The following is a 24,089-nucleotide window of genomic DNA, read 5'->3' as shown; positions in this document are numbered from 1 at the left end:
TGGATGAAAACTTTTCTGAGGGCAGGATTTGTGTCTTGTTTATCTGTGTATCCCCCCCACTGCTGAGTACACAGTGTACTGCACTTGTTTACATATTTGTTAAGTGAATGAGTAAATGCATGGACTTTATGTGTAACCTAAGTGATGTTGGTTGTTTTTTTTTTCCTAGTCTGAAGCAGATTAGAAGTAGTGTATTAGAGAAGAAATGCGGATTAACATGAGGCTGGCACAACAAGAAGAAACTTGATCACTGAAGAAGAGAAATAAAACTGTAAAAAGAAGACATGAGAACTAAAAATATTATAGTAATCTGGGGGTAAATAAACACAGAAGCAAATAATCTTATAGACTAAGGACCAAATAGTTAATGCCACTTGCAAATGCTTGGAAACCACAAAACAATATTCAAATATACAGCATTATTTTTATACTTCCACATCCTCATCAGCATCAGTAGAAACACAACACAATTGTTGTTTAATGATGATGACCCTGAGGCATTTAGAAAAGTATGAATTATGGTAAATATATTCTAAGAAAGCTGGACATCAATCTAAGGTATTATACATCAAAACTTAATATTAATAAAATAAAATATCTTTTGATAATTAAGAGGAGATAAGCTTCTGTTATATGGCATACTCTATTTGCATAAACTGATTTCCATAGTGAAGTCTCCCTTTACACATGAAGACACCTATATATTTTTCTAAACATAAGAGAAACAATTGTTGTACCATTAAAAATAAGATATGCTCAAAAAAATATGCCCATGATATACAATTTAGGAAAACAGAAAAGGGGTAAGACAAAAGAGCATAGTTTTCCAGGATCTACAATTTATTACTAAAAGATAGTTGTGTGGATACATGTATATGTGTGGCTGAGTCGCTTTGCTGTTCACCTGAAACTGTCACAACATTGTTAATTGGCTCTACTCCAACATAAAATAAAAAGTTAAAAAAATAGTTGTGATTACACAATATGTATAATTATATATGCTGCCCTTTAGTATATAGCATAAATAGTCCAAGTTATTATAAGCCCTTCATAAACATTTTAATGACTCAAAAATCCTAATGGATATGTCATAATACACTTAACCAATTCCCTGGAGTTGAACATATAGCTTATTTCTAGTTTTATAACATAGATATGTCTAAGAAGATTTGCTATGAGCTGATAATTGTTGCTGAGTGAGGAACTCATGAGGGTTCACTATGATGTTCTTTCTACTTTTGTATATGTTTGAAATATCTACAATGAAAAGGTAAAAAAAAATATTCATGATAAACATTTTGTGTACAAAGTTTTTTATCTATTTCTAATTATTTTCTTCGGTTAGACTTTAGTACTAGCTGCCTGGTTCAAGATCTGACTCTATCATTACCTAGTTATGTAACTGCAGGCAAACTGCTGATGTGTTCTCAGCTTTAGTTCCCTCAACTGAAAAATGGGTGTAATAATGGTGACTGATAGGGCTGTAGTAAGGATTACCATATGACATGATATACATCACGTGCCTTGCATAGCACCTTGGCACGGTGTTAGTGTACGATAAATATTATCTTGTAAAAACAAAATGCTGGTTGCATAATTATATGTGTTGTGGTTATAAAAAAGTCATCATGTATAAACCGAGAAACATGCCAGAAATAACACACTGAAGTGTGCATCATGGCCATCTCCAGGTGAGGCATTTATTCGAAAGATATTGACAATGCTAAAATAATTTAGACTCTTAACTACCAACCATTATGGAGCATTTTCTATGTGACCGATACTGGATCAAATGCTTCACACATATTGATATTATTTCATTTAATCTTCACGAGAATTCTTGGAAGCAATTACTATTCTTATTTTATAACTAAGGAACTCAAGGCTAACCGATTAATTAACTTGCCCCCAAGGACACAGGAATAGAAAGGGCCTGTTGTCAAACACAGGTCTGAACCCCTGGAATTCATCCCTAAGCTATTGGAAATGGCCTTTGGACCTTGCTCTCTTTTGTAAAGGCCTCAGTGTTTTTTCTTTTTTTTTTTTTTGGCTGCGCCTTATGGCATGTGGGATCTTAGTTCCCCAACCAGGGATCGAACCCGTGTCCCACTGCATTGGGAGCATGGAGTCTTAACCACTGTGCCACCAGGGAAGTCCCCTCAGTGTTTCTAATCTTTATCCCTCAGAGGCAGATTTAAGTTTTGGACAAAATTTCGGCCCAACTTTGGAAGTTAAACTGGATCTCTGGTTAGAGCATATTTTCCTCCCTTTCACTTTCGTCAGTATTATTTAATTAGAAAAGATGTATTCTAAAAAACAATTTTAGAGAAGAAGAAGGAGTACTCCATAAAATAAGCTGCTCTTTAAGAATGCATATCTTATGGTCCAAAAAAGTTAATATACATGTTGGTTTAGAACAATGATTTCCCACTGGTTTGATTAACTTATGTCCTAACTGTAAAATAATTCATTAGCAAACACACGCACGGGCACACTCTTTAGAAAACCTATGAAGTGGTCCATATTACATATTTCACTTTAAATATATAATCTCTAAATGTGTATGCGTATGTGTAAGATACAGTGAAAGTTTGAATTTGGAAAATGCTTCAAAAGTCGAAAAAGGTGGTTTTCTACAGATGTTACGAGAAATTAAGTCACAGGAAGGCTTAATTTAAAAAAAATGGTCAGATGGCAAATTAAGTCTTTTATTTTGGGTCTGGGAGGCTACTCCTGTGCCAGGTGCTCTAGACAAGGGGATGCTGCGTCTCTTCCGCCTCAGACAGCACATCTATGCATCTGTATTATAAAGAATGTGCCAGCACTAGCAAGCTCGCAGTACTGAGCAAAGTGCTCCAGTCACAGCTGGGAATTTGTATTTCTGGGCTGGCTCTATTTACTGGTTGGTGGGTTTTTTGGGGGGGATCTGTTTCTCCCCGGGGGTCCCAGTGGGGTGTTTTTTGTGGGGTGTGGTGATGAAGGAAGGAGTTTTTGTGAGTTCTATTTTGGATTTTGGTGAGTAGAAAAGCAGGGAATTTGCCAGCCTGCTACTCAGTTATACTGAAACATGATGCAAACTGCCTCAATTTGGAGCACAGAAGGTGCTGAAAAAATTTTCTGAGGAGGTCTTGAAATATCTAAGCCTGTCTTCAAGGAAGGACTCGTTTCTCTCAAAAAATCACCCAGTAAATAATAGAGTATGTTGTTGTTGTCTCTCCTCCCATAAGTGGCTCCCTAAGTCACTACCCGAGGTATCACACTTGAAGGGTAGCCATTATGATATTTAAAAATTACACTGTGTTCTTTAATAATTCCCAGGAGAGTGTTAGGAGGAATATGCTTGAATGTGGGCCTTCTTGACAAAGTCACCTCTACATATGCTCACTGTTAGGAGTATAGGCTGCAAATGTTTGAACAAGCTGTATTTCCATATTTACATTGTCCAGTCTATTTTCTTTTTCCTATTTTCCTGAATATGCCTGAACACATGTGTCCAGTATAAACCTACAATTGCACGGCCATGTCTACGTGTGTTTCCAATTCCAAACTATCTTCAAAATGGTTCAGCTTTCTAGAAACACAGCCATATAATTTGTTTGATTTGAAAAACTGCTTGGCAAATGCACGCAGGTCATAATGGCAGGTAACAGATCATTTATTGAAGTGCTGAAGCAAACAGAAAACAAAGTCCAGGACACGATCTCAGAGCAGCACTTCCCTTGTGAGACCCTCTCAGCTGAGGAAGGACTGAGTGAGACAATAATAAAACAAATGCCCGTAGGCTTTTCAAACAGTAACAACCCGCTCCAGGTTAGCAGCATTTCTGCACCTTGATGGTACAATGATGTCCTCAACCCTTGCTTTCAGACACTGGATTGCTCCTTGAGTAGCCTTTATCATTTCCCCCCTAAGTTTTGTTGAAGATGTCCTTGAAATTAGATCATATTTGTTCCTGACAAAGCATATGTATGTTGTGGCATCACTCTAAAACCAAGGATGGGCTTTAGCTCCATGAAGAAAAAAAATTCCAACAACCTTTCATGCTGAGATTTCTCATGTTAGTTCTCAGCACAGAAGTGATTTTTTTTTTTTTAAGTTGCATAAAGCCTAGCAAGGTTTAAGTTTTCCCAGCAAGAAGAAAGTGTTTTTCAGCTGTTAAATTTTTCAGATGCTTTTTCTGAATTTGGATACAACTCAAAAACATGTTTGTTTTAAAATGTAAACCTTTTTATGTACAGAGGTTTGCATATAGAGAAATGCTATTACTATGTTTAAAGGTACTTGCTTTTGAAATAAGGAAGTCATGGGCGCTTAAATATAACAAACTGAACGTTGCTTTATGGACATTTCGTTAGGCACTAACATAAATACGATGTTCTGGAGGACCACGGAGCACACGTTTGCTGGCAGGATCACTTATGACACTGGAAGTGGATGTATTTCCATGTGAGAGCAAATGGTGGCCAGGTTTGGACTGAAGAGCATCCTTACAGTCAGCTGGTATGCTTTCCCAAGACCCTTCACTCCAGTTGCGTGGCACCTCTTGGCCCTAACTTGCTTGATTCCTCAGCTTGTTGACTGGGCCAAAGTTGATACAGCATATGGTATTTTAAGCACAAAAATGAAGAAACACATTGAGGTCTCAGCAGAGAGGCAGAGATGAGGGTAAATCATCAGAAGGCCTGCTGTCTGCCTATTTAATGGGTCTAGTCGCTCTTCAATTTTAAGCACATTGTAGATATGTTGAATAGGAAAATATATTATCTTTATCTACCCATTTTTTAAAAAACATTTTTATTGAAGACTCACAGTAAGAAGTTCATTTTACATTGTGATCCAGTGATTGTTTACATACATACATGGAGATACACACACACACACACGTGTGTGTATTCCAGAGACAGAAGGTAACCAATCTACCCACATTTTAAATCTTAAGATTCTTTGTAATTCTACTGAGTATTTTTAAAAATTTTATTTTATGGAAGTATAGTTGATTTACAATGTTGTGTTAATTTCTGCTGTACAGCAAAATGATTCAGTTACACACACACACACACACACACACACACACACACACACACACACACATATATATATTCTTTTTCATATTCTTTTCCATTATGGTTTATCATAGGATATTGAATATAGCACCCTGTGCTATACAGTAGGACCTTGTTGTTTATCCATTCTAAACATAACAGTTTGCATCTGTTAATCCCAACCTCCCAATCCATCCTTCCTCCCCCCTACCCCCACTGAGTATTTTATTGCTTGGAAAGTTGAATATCAAGGATTAGAAAATCAGCACACTTCAAACTTCTAATCAAGTACTTTCCAAAATTAAGAAAAGTACCTGATCTTCTGGTTTAGTCTTTGAAATGCCAACAAAATTTATCCTTTCCCTTATTCATTCATAATTTATTTATTTATTCATTCCCCAAACATTTATTGACAGCCTACTATATGCCTTACACTATATACCTGCAATATTTCTAGGCCAGTTACTTCACAGTTGCTTTAGAATTTATGGCAGTGCTGGCCAGATGGTTCTTGAAAGGGAGAATCTTCCAGAGTAAAACAACCTGTTCATAATGCTTCCTATCTAGCAACTAAGAGCCCTGATATCATCTCTCCTAACCTCTTATTATGGTTCTAGTATAAAACCATAAGTCTATTTTTATTTACTTTTCATATTTAACCCTAATTTTAAATGTTGAGTGCAAACATGAGACTTTAAGAATATTTGAAAATAACTTTGCCATAATAAGGTCTTCCTCACATCTTACATGATACATAGAGAATATTTACACAAATTTTCCCATGTTACTGATATGCAGAAAACTGACTTACCTACTTTATAGTGATTATGAAAATAAATGAGCTAAAGCATGTGAAGTTCTAAGAAGCAGAGTAAATAAACATTATTATACTAGAACCACCAGAGACAGTGTGTCTGCTCCCCTCTTGATGAGGGCAGTATACGTACAGTAAGAAGACAGGTTCTAAATATTTATTACTAGACCTTCTTCAGGTGGGTGTGTCCTTCTACTGCAGTAGAAACCATTATATAAGTATAGAGCTGGAGCCCAATTCAATTACTTACATGGGTCTTCCAGAAAATGGTTAAGGCCAGGGACTTAGAAAAATGCAGAAGACTGACCATACACACAGGTGGAGGAGACATGAGTCTCTCTCCTCATCATGTAGGTCATAATTCAAGGTAATGGAGTTGCTACGTTTTAAGAGTAAAATGTTTTGAGGCTTTTAAAAGAATTTTAAATGAATTAACTTTATTTTGGGAACTATGATTTGGGCATTATTAAAATATTACAATTGGATATAGTTTCATAAACATAATTATAGGCCACCTTTTCAAAAGATCTTAATAACTCAATTTTTTTATGGGTACAGTCAGTTGTCTGTTTAAAGTTATTACATCTTCCAAATCATGTTACTTTGCACAAATGACAAACTGGCATGTGCATATCAACACAGAGAAAGAAGGAACTGCTAAGGTCATGTAAGTAGGGACATGGCAGGCTTCAAGCACGGAGGCCAAAGGCGCCAGAAACATGGGCAAACAGCTTAAAATTGTCCCTTCTTTTGTTTGTGCATTGTTTCTATATGGAAAATTACATTTCTCTGAGAGTATATGTGTAAATATGCATCTGCTAGTATTTTGGCAACTCTAAGTTACCTAAATTAGTTTTGATCAACACTGTCGGATTTTTAAACCCACCAACGTAATAAAAGCAAGTTTAAAAAAACACAAACAAATCCTACAGTACATTGTGTGCTCTGCTGTTCCAAGCCTCAGTTTCAAGACAAAAGGAGAGCGAGACTTTGTCATTTGCTAGCTGTTAATAATCAAGAGAAGATCTGCCAGACAAGCTCTTCAAGGGCTCTGTCTGTCTGGACCAGGTATATACTGCAATACACAAAGGGCTTTGCAGGGGGAGAAAAATGAGTGTTCATGGACAATGATGCAGCTTTCTTAATTAAGATTTTCATTACTGATACATACATTAAGTTCTGCAACTGCAAAAGCCAAAGCACTGTCATGTGCAGGTAGATGTCCCTGATTCCACCTTCAGGCAGTAAAGCTAAAACATATTAAATGTGCACCCAGCAAATGTTGTGGGAGCCAGGAGAGCTCCAGAAATATTTCTGTTGAATGCAGAGAGGCCCCATTAAAAGCAACTTTGTAATGCATCTAATAGGCAGGAGAAAAGCCCATACCCACAAACAGTGCGCGCATGTGTTCCTGTACGGGACTGCTTTGAGGGTCCAGCCACAGACAAAGGTAGCTGTAGCTGACCTAGAAATAATCTTTACAATCACATCAATAGCTCAGGCCTGAAAAGGACCTTTGATCTTTAAGGTTTTTTTAATGCCTATTGTTGAGAAAAGAAATAAATGACTGATTTTGGGTAGATTTTGGAAGATGGTAAAGACTCCTGTCCACAGCTGGCCTTGACTCTGTCCCTTTGGGTCACTCAGTCTGTTTTCCCTGGATCCTCAGGCTGGTCCACAAGTCAGTATGATCTGCCAAGGGTGTACTGTTCCCATGAAATAATCTGACTGTGGTGTGGGGAAATCTTTCTTCTTAGATCAAGTTATTTTTTGCTAAGAGATGAGAGGAAAGTAAACCCCTGCACAATCCTAGAAATGGATGAATATCTAGAGTATGTGTTTTCGATTACATCTTAACTAGAGCCGAACTCGTTTTAGGGTTGCTGGCCCTGTTAATGTGCACCCAGCTCTCCCTTGTTTTTCTGGCTTCTAATTGCATCCCTTCCTGTTTCAAAGTCTGTGTCCCTTTGTGGGGCTACCCAAAGAGCTCCTGTCTCCTCTCTAAAGAAAGCCTCTATCTCTTGGTCATTACCAAAGAGGAAATGATTATTAGACACTGAACTTCATGAAAGATCATTGTATCACAACAGTGAAAAATTATACATTAATTTCCTATTAGGTAAAAGCATTTATCTGGAATTTAAATGTAATCCCTCATTTTCTCAGAAAGAATAAACCAGAATCCAATATCAAAATCACTCAAAAGGATGTCTTTAAAGTGTTTTGGCTATAGTTCTTTGTTGTTTGAGGAAAAGGGGAAAATTCCCAATAATAGTGGCCAGTAAGATTTCTCTTGGATTCCTGCACCAAGATTCAGATCTCTGAAGTAGTTTTCTGGATGTTAGTGTACATTTCTGAAATTCTTTTCCTAGGTATATCAGAGAGTTGGAGTGGAGTGGTGAACACACAGCCTACTGTGAGGTGGCTGACCTCTGTACCAATTCTAGATGAGTGATGTTAATGACTGGTGATAATAAGATGATCAAGAAATTGACTCTTTATAAATAGAGATAGACAGATAGATAGATATAGACACATTGTCAACAGACACTTCATGCATTTTGGGAAAACTAAACAGTATTAAGGTTCTTCCTAAGCTTCACTGAAAAGTGCTATTATAAAACTGGTAGACTGGTAGTCATATAGGCTCAAACACATTCTAGAAAAGAAGTCTACATTTTCTTACTCTTCTCCACCACATTTTATGACTGTGGTGTCCCCTTTTGCATCTTCATGTTCATCCTTTTGCTGTTCATTGTGGTTATCACTTTCACAGATTTTTTTTTTTGGATTTTTTTTTTTTTTTTTTTTGTGGTATGCGGGCCTCTCACTGTTGTGGCCTCCCCCATTCCGGAGCACAGGCTCCGGACACGCAGGCTCAGCGGCCATGGCTCACGGGCCCAGCCGCTCCGCGGCATGCGGGATCCTCCCGGACCAGGGCACGAACCCGTGTCCCCCGCATCGGCAGGCGGACTCCCAACCACTGCGCCACCAGGGAAGCCCTTTTTTTGGATTTTTGAAAGAATATATATATGTATAACTAAGTCACTTTGCTGTACAGAAGAAATTAACACAACATTGTAAATCAATTATACTTCAATAAAATAAAATAAAATAAAAAATGGGTAGAGGAGTATGTGGAATCTAATGGTAAAGAACTAATGTAGTGGACACTATTTAAGTCTGATGATGATGGAGAAAAGCAGGGGGAAAAATCCCAGAAAATGATTCTAACTAGAGACTTCCTGTTACTTCTCTTATGCGTCCTTGACTAGCTTGTAAGGACCAGAAAGAAGAACATTGTTAGAGGATTTAAGAGTAACTTTTACTCAAATTCTGTCATGAGACACAGGCTTCTCTCACCCAAAGTACAGGGTTAATTTTAAATTAGAGGTGATAATTATTTTCCATGTACTAAAAGCCTAGAAATTTCCAGGAAGGAACTAAAGGTGGAATCAGTTTTACCCTACCAAAGTGTGAGAGGTAAGGTGGTCCATTTTAAATAATCTGGGAATGATTCTCTGAACAAGGTAGGTATGCCTGATTTGTCTTCAATAAGCTCACATTAGAAGAAATGAGAAATAACAGAGACTACAGAAAGAGTGCATAAAAGAAGAATCCAACGAAAGAAAAAAAAAACTTTAATTTTATCACTACAAAGACGTCCTGTGCAAGAGAGTAGAAAGACTCTTTGAATAAGTAGGTGGCATATGTACCATACATATATATAATGTATACCCTATATACACACCTTTGCCCAGCTTTAAATGGGCAACCATGTTTGGGGAAGAAAAGAAAAGGGTGAGAAAGAACATGAGGAAGACTCAACATTAATTAACAACACTCAACATTAACCATCATCACTAGGTCCCTGTTTGGCCTCTGAGTATAAGCTATGTTATAGAGGGAGGGGTATAATATGTAACGTTTTCTAAGGGCATCATTAAGAAAGCCAGACATTCGGCACTCTGAGTTGGCAGAGGGGCAGCGCGGCCTCTAACTGCTCCAGGGGCATCACTGAAACCTAGCTTGTAGTCATGTGCTCCCACCTTGGGCAGTTTCACTGCTCAGGTAGAGGAGTCATATACTAGGCCTGGGTCCTACCATTTGCCTTAGCTTGTGGTTTGTTTAAAGGAGCTTCTGTACAACCTTGAACATGATTGCCTCTTTTCTGCTTCCTTTCTGGACGCTACCTAAGGATTTAAGGCACTGCATACGACTTTCAGACATGGTTTTCTGTTAAAGAGGGAAAAAGGATGCCCCGAAGCACGTGCCATCCCTTATCATCTGCAAATGAACTTTTTGTGCTGAAGGAATGCTCCAATTACCACTCAGAACAGCGCTGCACAACTCCTGCCCCTCTAAGAAGCTTGGGGTACACACTCCGGGAATCAGATGCTCTCTATCCCCAAACACAGGGAAGATGCTCTGTCAGTCTGCACCGTGAAGGGCAGGGGCTGATACTGTCAGTGTGGCATTTCTGCCTCTCTAGCGTCTTTCACTTTCCCTGAAGTTGCCGATAAATATTCCATTTCATTAAGTATGTAGTAATACACATGGGAGTCAGAGAGAGAGAGAGAGAGAGAGAGAGAGAGGGAAAGGTGGAGGACACTGATGACATGGCCTCTAGCACTTTATTTATGAGAACATCCAGAAATCTCTATCTACATCTGGTAGAAGAATAGTGTCAATTCTGCCCTGGAGACATGGATCAAGCAATGTTGCCAGTGTGTATTTTCCCCTTCCCAATAATTGACTGATTCTGGAGTCTGATGGCAGAGCTCAGATGATCATTTTCACATTCATGTGAGTGAACAATTAGCCTGCCGCTTTGGGGGATGGTGATGTCAAGTAAACATGAATGTATGTAACCAAGGGAAGTACTATCAGTGCCTCACCCAGGAACTCCGCGGGTCCCCTGAGTAGTGCTTTTCTCCCCACAGCTTTCGCTGGGAGGGTGGTGAGGGTGTGGGCTGCGTGCAGAGCACAGGAAACAGTGCTGGGGGTGACCTCACAGGGCCTGAGGAGCACTGCCTTTGAGCAGAGGATGAGACTAAACAGCTAAACACTTGTGAGGCTGCTCATTTGCCCTTTCCAAGTTTTTACTGTATTATTCACGTTTTCGTTGTTGACTTATACCTACTCTTAAAATATTAGGGATATGCAGCAGAAACTAACACACCATTGTAAAGCAATTATACTCCAATAAAGATGTTAAAAGAAAACGACAGAAAAATCAGTGAAAAATTCAGCCAAAAAAAAATATTAGGCATATGTCACAATATTTTCCCCAGTTTTTTAAAAATACTTTCTACCATAGCGATTTTTATTTTCATGTAATAAAATTTAATACATTTTTCTTTAAGTTTTCAGTTGATTGTATGCTTGGAAAAAGCATCTCATACCCTCAGTACGAAAGTCTTCACTTATATGGCAAAAAGTTCAATTGACAATTACAGAATTAGTGAAGATGCAGAGAAATGGGCAGCCTCTTTCTTTGCTGGCGGGGGTATACATTGATACAGTTTTGTGGCAGGACAGTTTAGCAGTAGATAAACTTTCCTTTGGCAGTTCCACTACTAGAAATCTATCCTAAGGAAATAATCAGGCAAGTGAATTAAAAAAAAAATGCACACATGTATAGAGATGATTACTGTAGCATTGTTTGGTTAGAAAAAATTTCCAAATATCCTAAATGTCCATCAATAAGTGACTAATTCAATAAATTACCCTCCACTGGAGTACAATGTGACTGTCAAAAAGATAATGTAGATCTATATTTATTAACATGGAAAATGCTTATTACAATGTTGAATAAAAAAACAAGATTACAAAACAGCCAGTAGATTTTCCTTTCATTTTGAAAAGAGAAAGACAAAGAGAAAGAAAAAGAGACAGATAAATAGATATGTTTGGAAATATATTCCCCAAAGTGTCACCAGTGGTTATCTCTGGGCAGTGAGATTTTTGAATGGATTTTTTTTCTTTTATATCATCATTGTAACAAATGCAAGCCGAACTAAATGTATACTTTAGAAGTAAAAATTAGAATTTTAACCTTAGGGGAAAAAAGCTTAAACTCCGCAACAACTACTTAAAAATTCAAATATGAGTTTCATAGTCTTAGCAGTTAGTAACTCTCTTAATAGGGTGACCATTCTCTTGAATGGGTGGCATCATTGCCTGCCTCAAGTTTCCTCCAAGTTTGACAATTCAGGTGACACATTATAGTTCTCACCCTAAAAGACTTTAAAGTATAAAAAGCTCAAATACTGGAAATAACCCAAATATCTATACCTAGAGCACAGTTAGGAAAATTCTGGGGATTTTATATGATAGAAAATTATTCAGACATGATGGTGGCATTTACAAAAAGTATGTAATTACACTGAGAAGCACTTGTTGGTAAAAAAAATAGGATACAACCCTATATGCACAGTGTATGCTCGACTATGTTAAAATTCAGAGAAAAGACTAGAAGGTGATCTAAAAAATTGTTAATAATAGCTTTTTTCTGTTTAGTGGGATTGTGGATGTTTTCTCCGTACTCTATACCTTAATATTTTACAATAAGTGTGAATTATAGAATCATGAAAGAAGTAAATATTAAAAAAATACAGCTGCTTTGCTCAGCCGCTGCCGAATTTTACCCCAGATGTATCTGCAATGTAGTTTTGAGTCAAATGGTCCTAATGTCATTTCCTAAAGGGAATCTAGCAGAATGGAATGTGTTCAAATAAAGGAAAGCGGTCATTACCACCACCTCTTTGTAAGCTACCACTTTATAATGCTTAGAATAATCTGAGTGAGGAATCCTACTGCTACTGGAATTAGGAATTTCCATATTCTTCAGGTCTTCTTCATATCTTGTCTTACATTACCAGAAGCTGGAATTTAGTTGGTCTATAGCACTCTGGAATGTCTCCAGGTCTGGAAGCTGTTTTGGAAGCTGATGGTGTAGGCCACCGTTAGGAATGGAGGCTCATCTACTCATTTCAAGTGGGAGTTCCCTTGAATGACAAGAGTGAGCTGCTATATAAGGTCTTCTATAGATAATTAACTTTCTTTTTCTTATTTTTTTCTTCTCTCTCATATATCCACTCTTCTTCTCTCCATCCCTCTTTTAAATAAATCGCCTTTCTGTATAGTTAGAGAGAAGCTTTTAAAATTTAGAGAAAATTCACACGGTACCAATACCACACTTCAAGTAGATGATCTAATTGTTCCTAAATGACCGTATTTTAGCAAAATGATGATGGGAGAAAACAGAATTGTCACTCATATTTGTATGATGCATATTAGAGGCTTGGCAATAAGGCAGACAGTAGATATTTTGTGAGAAAGCAAGAAAATAATTGGGTAATGCCAGGTTGGGAGGAAGGAATGGGCAGAAGAAAGAAAAGTAATGACATGGGTTTCTGTGTATTTTGGTAAAGGTTATCTAATCACCTGTTCCTGGCCTTTTGGACTAGATAGCAGCCTTTAAACTTCACTAGACTGTTTTTTCTGTACCAAACACAGTGCCTGGTGCAATGTAGGTACTCACCAGATGCTTAGAGAACTGAACGGAGCCCTTTCACTGCCTTTTCATTCTGGCCTCTAATAGAACAAAAACGAAGCTAAAAACTCTAATATCTTTTCATGTACATTAGGTAAAGCTCCATCCTAATTTGAACTCAAGTGCACATCTCCTCTGAGCTTCCACCTTCATCACTGAACTGCTGGAGAAAATCGCACAAGACAGACAGGTACCACATTAACCCACCAGGCTCACCTAGACCTTCCACACTGCCAAGGAGAATACTGCTGTTTTTCTGGCTAACCTACTGCCCATTTGTCCCAAGAACTACTTTAAACCTCTACTTTCCTCAAATCTCCTCTTCACTTATTCTTAGCAGGACCTTGCTCCCTAGGAGCCATCACTTGGGAAACCTCTCAACTTCTCAGTACCAAACGTACACATGGCTCGCATCTATCCCTACCGTTCCTTCTTTTTTCTTGTAACTATAGAAGAGATGTCCCTACTTCTCTCCTTCCACTTGTGCTCAGGATTCCATGTCTCTGTCCTTATCAGGAATCTTCCACTACCAATCATCCTATCCTCTTGTCTCTCCTATACACTGAATCTCTCCTCTCTACTGTATTCTCCTAAGCATATAAAGATGCCAGTATCTCCATTTTTTCCCCCAAATTTTTGACCTCACTCCCCCATTCCAAAGATATTATACTAGCTCATTTTCTTTTCCTTTACAGTAAAACTTCTAAGACTGATACACATTTGCTGTCTTTGTTTCTTCACTTCTTACGCTTTCCTCATCCTATGACGAATAAATTACTGCTTCTACCTCTTCAACAAGCCACCTTTTGCTAAGGTCAACAATAATTCCAGATTAATATATTAAGTGATATATTTTTCAGTGCTTAACTCACTTGACTTCTCAGTGGTCGCTTCTGACCACTCTCTTTGAAACACCTTCTTCTCTTGGCTTCTGTGCCAATGTTTTCTTATTTTCCTACTACCTCTTAGCCGTTCCTTCTGAGGATATTCACAGCCTCATTTTCCTCTACCAGCTGATTAAATATTAAGAGTTCTTCAAGTCCCAGTTGGGGCCTTCTTCTCAATCTAACCTTGCCCCTAGGCAATTATCATCCATGCCAACAGCTTCATTCGCCTTTGCTTTACTTCTGAATTCCAGTTGTATATATTCCTCTGCCTACTCAATATGATCACTTATCTCTATCAAAAGCATCTGACACTAGACATTTTAAAAACAGATCTTATGATCTTTTCTCCACCCCAGTTCTCCTCTGGTGTTTCATATAACCCTGAGTGGCACCATCCTCCATATTGTTTTACAAGCATAAAACCAGTAGGCATAGTTGCCACTTCTTTCTCCTTCATCTCCCACATCCAATCCATAAGAAAATCCTGTATATTTTGCTTCTGAATTATCTCTTGATTGCATTTATTATTCTTCTATTCCCTTTGTCACTACCCTAGTCTATCTCTTGTCTGTTCTATTACAGCAGCCTCCTTACTTTTGCTCCTTCTAGACCATTTACCATAATGAAACTAGCTTGATCTTTATCTTTAACTTTTAATCTCAAAATTATCGTAGTTTATCATGTAATTGTAAGAGATAATACAGAAAGATCTGGTATAGCCTCTACCCCTCTATTATCGATATATTGGCCCAATATAATACCTTGTTTAACTATGGTACAATATCACAGTCAGGCAATAGACATTGGTACAATCCATACACCTTATTCAGATTTCACTCATTTTGCATGCACTCATGTATGTGTGTGTATGTAGTTCTATGCTATTGTATCCTTATGTATAGATTTGCATGGTCACCACCACAGTCCAAATACAGTTACATATAAGAATATTCTGGCCTACGCTTTTACAGCCACAGTCAGCTCCATCTCTCCCCCACTCCCTAATCTCTGATAACCACTAATCTGTTCTCCATCTTTATAATTTTCTCATTTCAAGAATCCTATATAAATGAAATTGGCTTTTTCACTCAGTGTAACACCTTTGCTGTTAATCCAAGTTGTTGTACATACCAAGAGTTCATTACTTTTGAGCGCTGAGCAGTTCCATGGTATGGTTGTACTACAGTTCAACCATTCACTCATTGAAGGACATCTGGGTTGTTTCCAGTTTTGGGCTATCATGAATAAAGCTGCCATAAATTTTGATTTTTGTGTGGATATGTTTCTGCTTGTTTGGGATAAATGTACAAGAGTAGCATGATCTTTTTAGAATAAAAAGTTGATCATGCCACTTTCATTCTTAAATTTGCTTTCCTATTGCCCTGAGGCAGGTCCTTAATATGGCCGACAAAGATCCTGATATTATCAGGCCCTGTATTATCTCTTCAGCCTCAACCTGGCTGCTTTTCACCTCATTCTCTCTATTCTGCTACATTCAGGGCCTTCATTCATGCTGTTCCCTCAGCCTGGAAACCTCTTCCACCACCTAATCTCACTTCTTATTTTACATCTTCAGATGTCAGCTCAATGGCACTTCCTCAGGGAAGCTTGTACTGTACTTCCACACTTCCTCAGGGAAGCTTGTACTGTACTTCCAGACTCACTTATTAAATATTCCCCTCCTATATTTACTATTATTATTATTAAGTATTCCCCTCCTACATTTGTTCTTAGAAAACCTGGCATTTTAATGTCATAACAGAAAGCACAGTTTGCAGTTATAAGTTCTTTCATGTGACAGTTTGGTTAATATCCGTCTTTCATCCCCCAAATTATAAACTCCAGTAGGGCAGAGACCATGTCTGTTTTGCTCATTATTATACTTTTAGCACTTAGTAGACATTTACTTTGTGTTTAATGAAATTCAGCCAAGGCTTTTAAGACAGATAGTCTTGGATTCAAGTCCTATCTCTATCACTTCCTAGGCATTCTTGGAAAAATTACTCAAACATACAAAATCTCCATTTTATCTTCAAAATTAGGATCATAACATCACCTATTTAATAAGAGTAGTTTAAAAGGTTAAATCATATAACCATTAATAGTATTTTGTCCAGTACCTAAAGAAAGGCAAGCACTCAACAAATGTTATTTCTTATTGTTATTACTAGTTTAACAAAAGATAAGAGTTTTTGTATTTTTTTTCCCAACTAGGTTTTAGTCCATTATCTTCATTTCTTGCTTATTCCTGGGATTCTGATTCTGGTAACTCTGAGAGTCTGAAAAGGATCCCTTAGTTTAGGTCTCCAATAATTCTATGACTACTGGTTTCAACCTCAGGTATGTCCCCTTAGGCAGATGAGAGCCTTATTTGGCCTCTTGGCTCTGGTTCACATTTTCATCTTACTCAATATTTCCTCTTCTTGTTTTCCAGCCTGTGGATCTTAGGGTTTATAGGAATGCCTCTTCCCCACTCCCCGTTTCCATAGGGAAGCTTTCTAAACATATCTTGCCTCTGGCCTCATTCCTTATACTTCTCCATGGAGGAAAGTCATCATGTTGGTAAGACAGTCCTTGGTCCATGTTTCTCAGTTAGGTGGAACTGATCTATCAAAGTTCATAAGTATGGGAATTTAGACTTTCTCCTTCCTTGACTACTTAGACTAGTGGGAGTTAGTGACCTGGAAAAGTGTTGTTCTTATGCAGACCCAAATTTTCCCCTGGGAGAATGGGAGTCAGTGAGCTCTTTTTACCTCTCATACTAAGTTACATCTGTCCACCCAGACTCTGGCAAAAGTTTTGGTTCCTCAGCCATCAGTTCTTTTGTCTTATTTTCCAATGGGTTTAGAATTTGAGTGGGGAAAAACGGTGCTATTTACTGTACCCCTCTAAAGATTCCCACACTTAGGTTTATGCTTTTTCTTGGAATACCATTCCTTTATTCTTCATCTTGTTTACATTCTAGCCATTTTTCAAGACCCAGCTAAATTGCATTTTACATGAGGTTTTCCAGCCCTCAAGGCTCTCTTTCACGAATGAAATCCTATAGTACTTATTGGAATGTTTCATTCCTTTTGGAATTGTTATTTATCATTTGCTACGCATATGAACACTCAATACTACGACTTCTTTTCCTAACTCAATTTTAAGTTTCTTAAGAGCAAGCAAGGGCAATGTCCTAGTTTATGTTTTAACTCTCCACTAAATATGATTCTTTGTATATAATAAGTACTTATAGCTTATGGGATGATTGTGTTTAAGGCTGCAGTACTAACCAGGCTTTGATTTGAAGGCCCAAGTTACAATTGATATGGCTTAGTGGCTGGATGGCTCCTGAAGGGTTAGGGTTAGGGTTAGGGTTAGGGTTAGTGGTGGCAGTGGCCTAAGAAAGAAAGGTTAATATGAGTGTATCCCTGAGATGTGTATCAGTGTGTTTTCCTTTTAGTAATATACTCCCCCCACTTCCTTTATGAAAAGCATATGGAAAGCATGGCCTAATAGGTAGAAAGGCTAAGAGAAATGCAAGCAGAGGGAGGTAATGCTCCTGGCTGTGGTAGGCTGGTCTGAAGAAGTGTTTTGATTCTCTGAATTAGTCAAAAGATTGAAAAAAATAGCCACTATTACTATAGGAAAAAAAATGAGGAGGAAGGGTCCTGAAAATGGTATCTGAGCAATGAAAGACAGTGAATATTTTAAAGATCACTGAATTTAATTTATTCAACCTAAATGCATAAAAGTACAGGTGGGGACATTATTTATGCAGGTATATGCAAATCACTTTATAAAATAGGCAAAGCCCTTCTGCTTTTTGTAAGTTGCCAAGGTGGTTCCTGATATTTTAAAAGCTCTGCACCTTTAATGTAATTTCCTAAGAGTTGGAATCCCTCTGTCGGAATCATAGTCATTGTCAGAGCAAGTTTATTTTTTTTCTCTCCTCTGGGACATTGACAAGGCTCTCATAACCATCACAAAAAGAGTGGTTTCCACAGCGATGTGACTGGAAAAAATCACTTGGAAATCACAGAGGAGCAAGTCACAATGTTCAAAGCAGAGAACATAGGCTTTGAAAACATGAACCCATCTGACCTCTTGAATTTAGAACAGTGAATTCCTGAGCTCTGAAACATGGGGCCCGGCTGTGCATGCCATATTGGTGCTATAAGACTGGCAGTAGGTTGGCTGTGGCATGGTCTATTTCAAACTCCTTCACAGTGCCCAGTGTTGCATGTTCCCAGATGACATTTGGTTGGCAGAAGCCGGGCCTCCAAAGCTGGCAGTCTGGAATGCAGCCCACTGTGTTTTGACAAACACATAATTGACCATCTGATCACCAGCCTACGTTCTGCACTCAGGTCACTGAAGGGACCTGGGCTTTCAATAGGTCTCTCCTCCTTATCTTGTTCATCTCCTCAAACCTTTCTCCAGAAAGTAGTACAGAGAAGACTTAAACACACCCACAGACATCCTCTCATTTGCAAAAAAGAACATGGTACGCGCAACATAAGCTGTTGAAAATTTCCTTTAAATTGTCCTGGCAGCCCAAAGTGAACAAGAGAAAAGCACACTTATGGTGAACTCTAATTCAGAAAGAAGGAACAAATATACTGCATTGTTTCAATACCCGGCTGTGTGTAAGTTGCAATTCAGCTCAATGGCTTGGAACTTCTCCTCAGAAAAGGGCAGCAGTGGGAAAATGATAGGAAACTGGGGCAATGATTGACTTTAGGGGCATATTACTAAGAAATGGTTTCATTTTCAGGTGAAAGAAGAGAAAAGCGGGACACTGGCAATGTCCTCTCCTTTTCTGCCTGCCACTCCCCCAAGGCCACCATGGGAGAGAGAGACACACATCTCTGGAGAGCGGTAGGTCAGACTCAAGTTGAGGTCTCTGGTGAAGGTCCCATAAAGGTCTATTTTGGCCTGAAATTTGGCCCCAAACAACACATCATCCTTTCTCCTAGAAGGCAAGGATTACGCACGGGGCCAAGCCAGGCTGGCATTAGGCAAACGTCAGTGTCTATGTCAGCACTACCGAATCGCCCCTCCCCTCCACTCCCAGCCCCACTGCACAGTTCAGGCCCTTGGTTTTCATCTGTGATCTGGTCTCCCTTTTCTCAGTCACCAGAATGCTCTTCTTCTAAAACATAAATCTACTTAAAATCCTTCAAAGCCTCCCCAAGCCTGCTGCTTCCAGTCCAAACTTCTTTGCTCGGCATACAAGGCCCTCGTGATCTGCCTCCTGCCCACTTTCCAGCCTCATCTCCTTTGAAAGGATCCCCTTTCAATCACCAAGCTCTAGCCACGAACTCGGGATGAGGCTGCTGCGCAGACACCTTCTGACTTTCCTCTGGCTTTTTTTCTGATTATGATCCCCTTTTGCTTTCCCCTCCTCCCATCCACCTGGTAAACTACAATTCACTCTTTAGACTTTCAGGCCCAGCTTGGGCACCTCCCACATACAGGCGGGTGCTCCTTTCTTGTTCCCCTCGCTACATCTTGTATATACCTCCATTCCAGTGCCTATCACATGGCATGGCCTTTATTTACTATATATCTCCCCTACTGGACTGTGAGATTTTTAACAATGGGGAGCATTTCTTATTTATATAGCAGTTTTAGGAACTGAGCATAGTGACCAGCTTTCCATAAATGTTTGTTGACTGAAAACTGAATGAAGAGCTGTGCATGATAATCAATCAAAACCTAAGCCAAGCAGTAGTATTAGCTTCTAGAAGCAGGGCAGGGGCCTACTAGCAATCTAATGAAGGCAGAAGACCCCAGCAGTAAGGCACTTTAGATGGCTATCACAGGGTGAAAGGAAGAGTGAGGGATAGAGGGTGTGATGGAGGAATGTCTTATTAACAGAGAATGTAGGCAGTTAATTTTCAGCCTTTTCAACATTTAGTTTTCAATATGGAAAGGTGTTCTGAGAATGAACCTTAGTACGAACTGTAGAGAGGTCTACCTTTTAAGAACCTAGTTTCTCAAATAGGGAGAGTCTGTGCTATCTGCTTCAAGGCAGCATGGCAGGTTATAGAGGGCTCCTCTTTGCTCTGCTAAAGATTAATGGGATGAAACACTTTTGGGGGAACATCTGGAAGCTATTCAGCTCCTATTGAAATCTGTGTCAAATGCAGACTGGGACTTTGGACTAAATGCAGTGCCGAGGAGAAAAAAGTTGAACAGGCAGAATGCTGCACCTGTCTGGAGGAGGCCATTAAAGAGGCACTAGGAACTAGAAGCACTGGGGAGATAATGTTTTGATCTGTCCCCAAGGAACTTTTCTTCTCCCTTTGATGGGCACCTGGGGCACCACCTCTGGAGCCATCAGCTGTGTCTGTGGGGCACTTGAGGACAGCAGGACTGTCATAGGCCCTGTCACCTTTGAAATAAAGGCAGTCTCAGGATTTGGAACAATCTAAGCAAGCATGAAGCCTGGCCTGGGGGGTGGGAAAAGGTTAGTGGATATGTGGATGGGCTATTAGCCCATTCAGGTCATTTGCTCAGCCTCCTCTCTGGTTAAAAATTTGGATCTCTCTAGAAGCTGTGAGATTGATGGTTGATATAGCATAGAATCAGCTTCACATTTTCCTATGAGCCAGAGACAGCCTTTCAATTACGTTTTTTATCTCAAAGGTCTCCCCTCGATTTCTAATCTGTGACCCAGGTCTCCAGGCTGCTGCACTGCTTATGTCTGAGGCTTGCCCTCCAGTGCTGACGTCATAATAGCTGAGCCGTGCGGGCAGAAGTGCACGGTGCTGATTCATCCCCGGTGATGTGAGGATTAATGCCTTGTCTAACACAGAGCTATTATGTGAACTGTTTTTACACAAAAGAACTGCAACAAAAATGATTTGCCAGTCAGAGGACTAGAAATATGCAGTGCTAGGTAACTGGAGTTGGGATGCAGAGACGTAAAGTGGTAACCACATGCATGCACGCTGACACCCTCCGAAGCACTGACAGACCCACTCTATCAACACCAAGAATGAGGAATAACAAGACTTGTCAGGGGCAGAGAGGACCCACCCCTGCTGTATAAATGCATTACACACAGCACCAGTCTCTGGGGATTTTAATCAATCTCCTTTCTCTGTCAAATAAATGTCACTTCAGACTTTAGCCTTAGCATCCTTTGGAAGAGTCTGCTCCCCTACATATATTTGCAACTAGCTTCTAGGAATGTGAGTGGAAACCACACGCAAGCAAAAGAGCCATGGGAACCTCCTTTCTGTGCAAATGATTGCAACACAAGAAACACCTCAGAGTGTGAAGGAGTCAGTGAAGATAGTATGCTGTGAATAAGGGACAGCGTTCACCAGAGAGTGAGAAGCAGCTGGAAGGATGCTGATAATATTTATCACGTGAGGTAACTGCCACTACCTGTAGCATCTCTTGGGTGGTGTCTCAGGTAGTGACTTTGATTATTTGGCCTCGTGGCCCCAGAATCTCTTTCAAGCAGCTCAAGGTGAAATTTATCCAAACCAACTCAGTGCAGCCTGATTTGGGCTTTAAATTATAAATGTTCTCTCTTCATCTGAAATCAAGTTGTTGTTGTTGTTTTCTCCCCAAATGACTTTCCATCTTTTCTAAAAAAAGAATGGTACCTTCTATAAACCTCCTGGCATATGATTTCTCTCTCTCTCTCTTTTTTTTTTCCTCTGTACTTTACTATTTCACACACAATTTTAGCCTAAATCACTAAAGTTTTGTACTTCAGTCTTGTACCTCCTGTAAAAGGATACTAGAAATTTTGTCCAAAAAATGAAAGCTCTGATCTAGAAGTTGAAATTAAAAACTATTGGGCCTAGGGGTGGGTGTATAACTGAAGAATAAATAATTGCCCATTGATTGACAGTGGAGCAAAAGCCCAACTGTGGCTGGTATCTGACTGAAGAATGTAAGCTGTAGTTTAGAAGAGCAGTGACTTTTGCAAACAGCAGCCATGGCTGAGTCAAAGGAAGTCTTCATATAAGTCCAGTGGCTTGGGCTGCTGGTCTTTTCAGCCCCCTCATGATGGCAACTACTACTACCACCAACAACATTGACTCCAAACACAAAAGAAGATAATACACACTGAAGAAGCACTGGAAACCACAACAATGTCAACTGGAGAACATGCCAATAAAGACCCAAATTTCCCAAATCTGGTGCTTTTTTGAAAAGGAAAAAAACCACTTTTACTTACATAAAGAGAAGGGGCAGGTCACAGAACGACGGTCAAGGAACTGAAAATCAAAGACAAAACAAGGAATTAAAAATAAACCCAATGATACTGTGGAGAGAAGGAAAGCAAATCTAAGTTTAGACAGGACTAATTGCTCCTAAAGCATGAGCAGTAAGAGCCCATTTTGTCACCTGGAGCCCAAGAAAGAGGAGATTCAGCCTCGTAAAATTTCCAAAGGTGTGACCTGCTGCTATCTGACCAATACAGAAGGAGTGCCAACCTCTTTCTTTGTCAGCTTCATTCTGATCGAAATCATATGAGCATTACCTAGAGCTGCGCTGTTCAATACAGTAGCCACTAGCCATATCTACCTATTTAAATTTAAAATATTTAAAATTTTAGCTCCTCAGTCTACTAGTCACATTCCCAGCGCTCCACAGCCACCTGTGGCTAGTGGCTGCCTTACAGATAGAACGTTTCTATCGCTGCATAAATATCTATTGGGCAGTACTGATGAGAATAGATAAAAGCTTTACTATGTAGTGCATGACAGATCTTAGCTAATTTTGACAAAGATGAGTGAAACTGATAAACTTTGCTTCTTTTAAGGGTAGATTTAGTATGTTTAATGCCCAGAAGATACTCTGGGCAAATTCAAAGCCTCCATGTATTGTCAATTGTTAGCTGAGGACTGCTACTGCCTTGTCTACCCTGTCTCACCAGCCTAAGAGTGTCCCCTCTGACAAAATGATTTTTTTTTTTTTTTTTTTTTTTTTGGATGACAAAATGATTTTAAACAAAAGCATTTGTCCCGCAAAATGCATTTCTAATAATGAAAACTTCAGGTTTGGGGGGAGTTGACCTTAACAGTTTCTCATTCTATATTTCAAGTCTGATAATCCTCCTTTGTAATCTTCAACACACAAGCCAAATAAGTGATTATGGGACTGGCCTGTTTGCTACTGTTTTGATAGCTTTTCTTACAGAAGAATAAAACTGAAGTAACAGAAGATCCAAGAGAAATTAATAAACCAAACAAGGATGCTGAGAAGACAAACCAGGTCTCCCTACCCGACCCAACTCAAATATGTCAAGGACTTAACATACACTGATTGAATTCTTGTCTCTCTGACACCATGATTTTAGCCACTTCACATATGGCCTTCAGAAATATGAAAAACAAACTGTATTAAAAGAGATCAAGTACAAGGACCCGACTAAAGCACAGAATAAGGCTAAAGTAGAAAACTGGCAATTAGAGACTTCACTTCTCAGCAAGTTTTCTGGGAAAATGCACCATCATAGAGGTTCCTCCAAAGAAAAAGTTTTTCCTTTTATGGACAAGGTGAGACCCTGTTCCATGAACATGCAGGAGTGAAGTATGTTGTTCCCCTCTTTGGACAAGAAGAGTTAAGATGAAAATCTGCAGCCTGGACCATAATGTATGCCAACACAAGAGAGGCTGGCCGTCTCCAATGTTTTTAAATTGTTTCACAAAATTGATGAGCTTAATGAAAATTTTAAGCAAGATAATTAACTTATGTATGATTCATTGAGAGTACACACAAACTTGAAATACGTACATACATACATATATATATATATATATATATATATATAT

General features: G+C 39.0%; 1 protein-coding gene across 1 annotated transcript in view; it reads right to left on the bottom strand.

Annotated features, from left to right (window-relative positions):
• Positions 1 to 22,531, bottom strand: part of ZBTB20 (zinc finger and BTB domain containing 20) — a 165,979-nt gene extending 143,448 nt beyond the window's left edge. Inside the window, exon 1 of the mRNA XM_024735374.1 lies at positions 22,490 to 22,531. The gene's annotated coding sequence lies outside the window, so the exon portion shown is untranslated. The remainder of the gene's footprint in view (positions 1 to 22,489) is intronic.
• Positions 22,532 to 24,089: the final 1,558 nt, after the last annotated feature.

The sequence above is a fragment of the Neophocaena asiaeorientalis genome, unplaced genomic scaffold (assembly GCF_003031525.2).
Source record: "Neophocaena asiaeorientalis asiaeorientalis breed wild unplaced genomic scaffold, Neophocaena_asiaeorientalis_V1.1 scaffold136, whole genome shotgun sequence".
Lineage (NCBI taxonomy): Eukaryota > Metazoa > Chordata > Mammalia > Artiodactyla > Phocoenidae > Neophocaena > Neophocaena asiaeorientalis.
The sequence above is the reverse complement of the archived record's forward strand: the minus strand, read 5'-3'. Positions and strand labels throughout refer to the sequence as shown.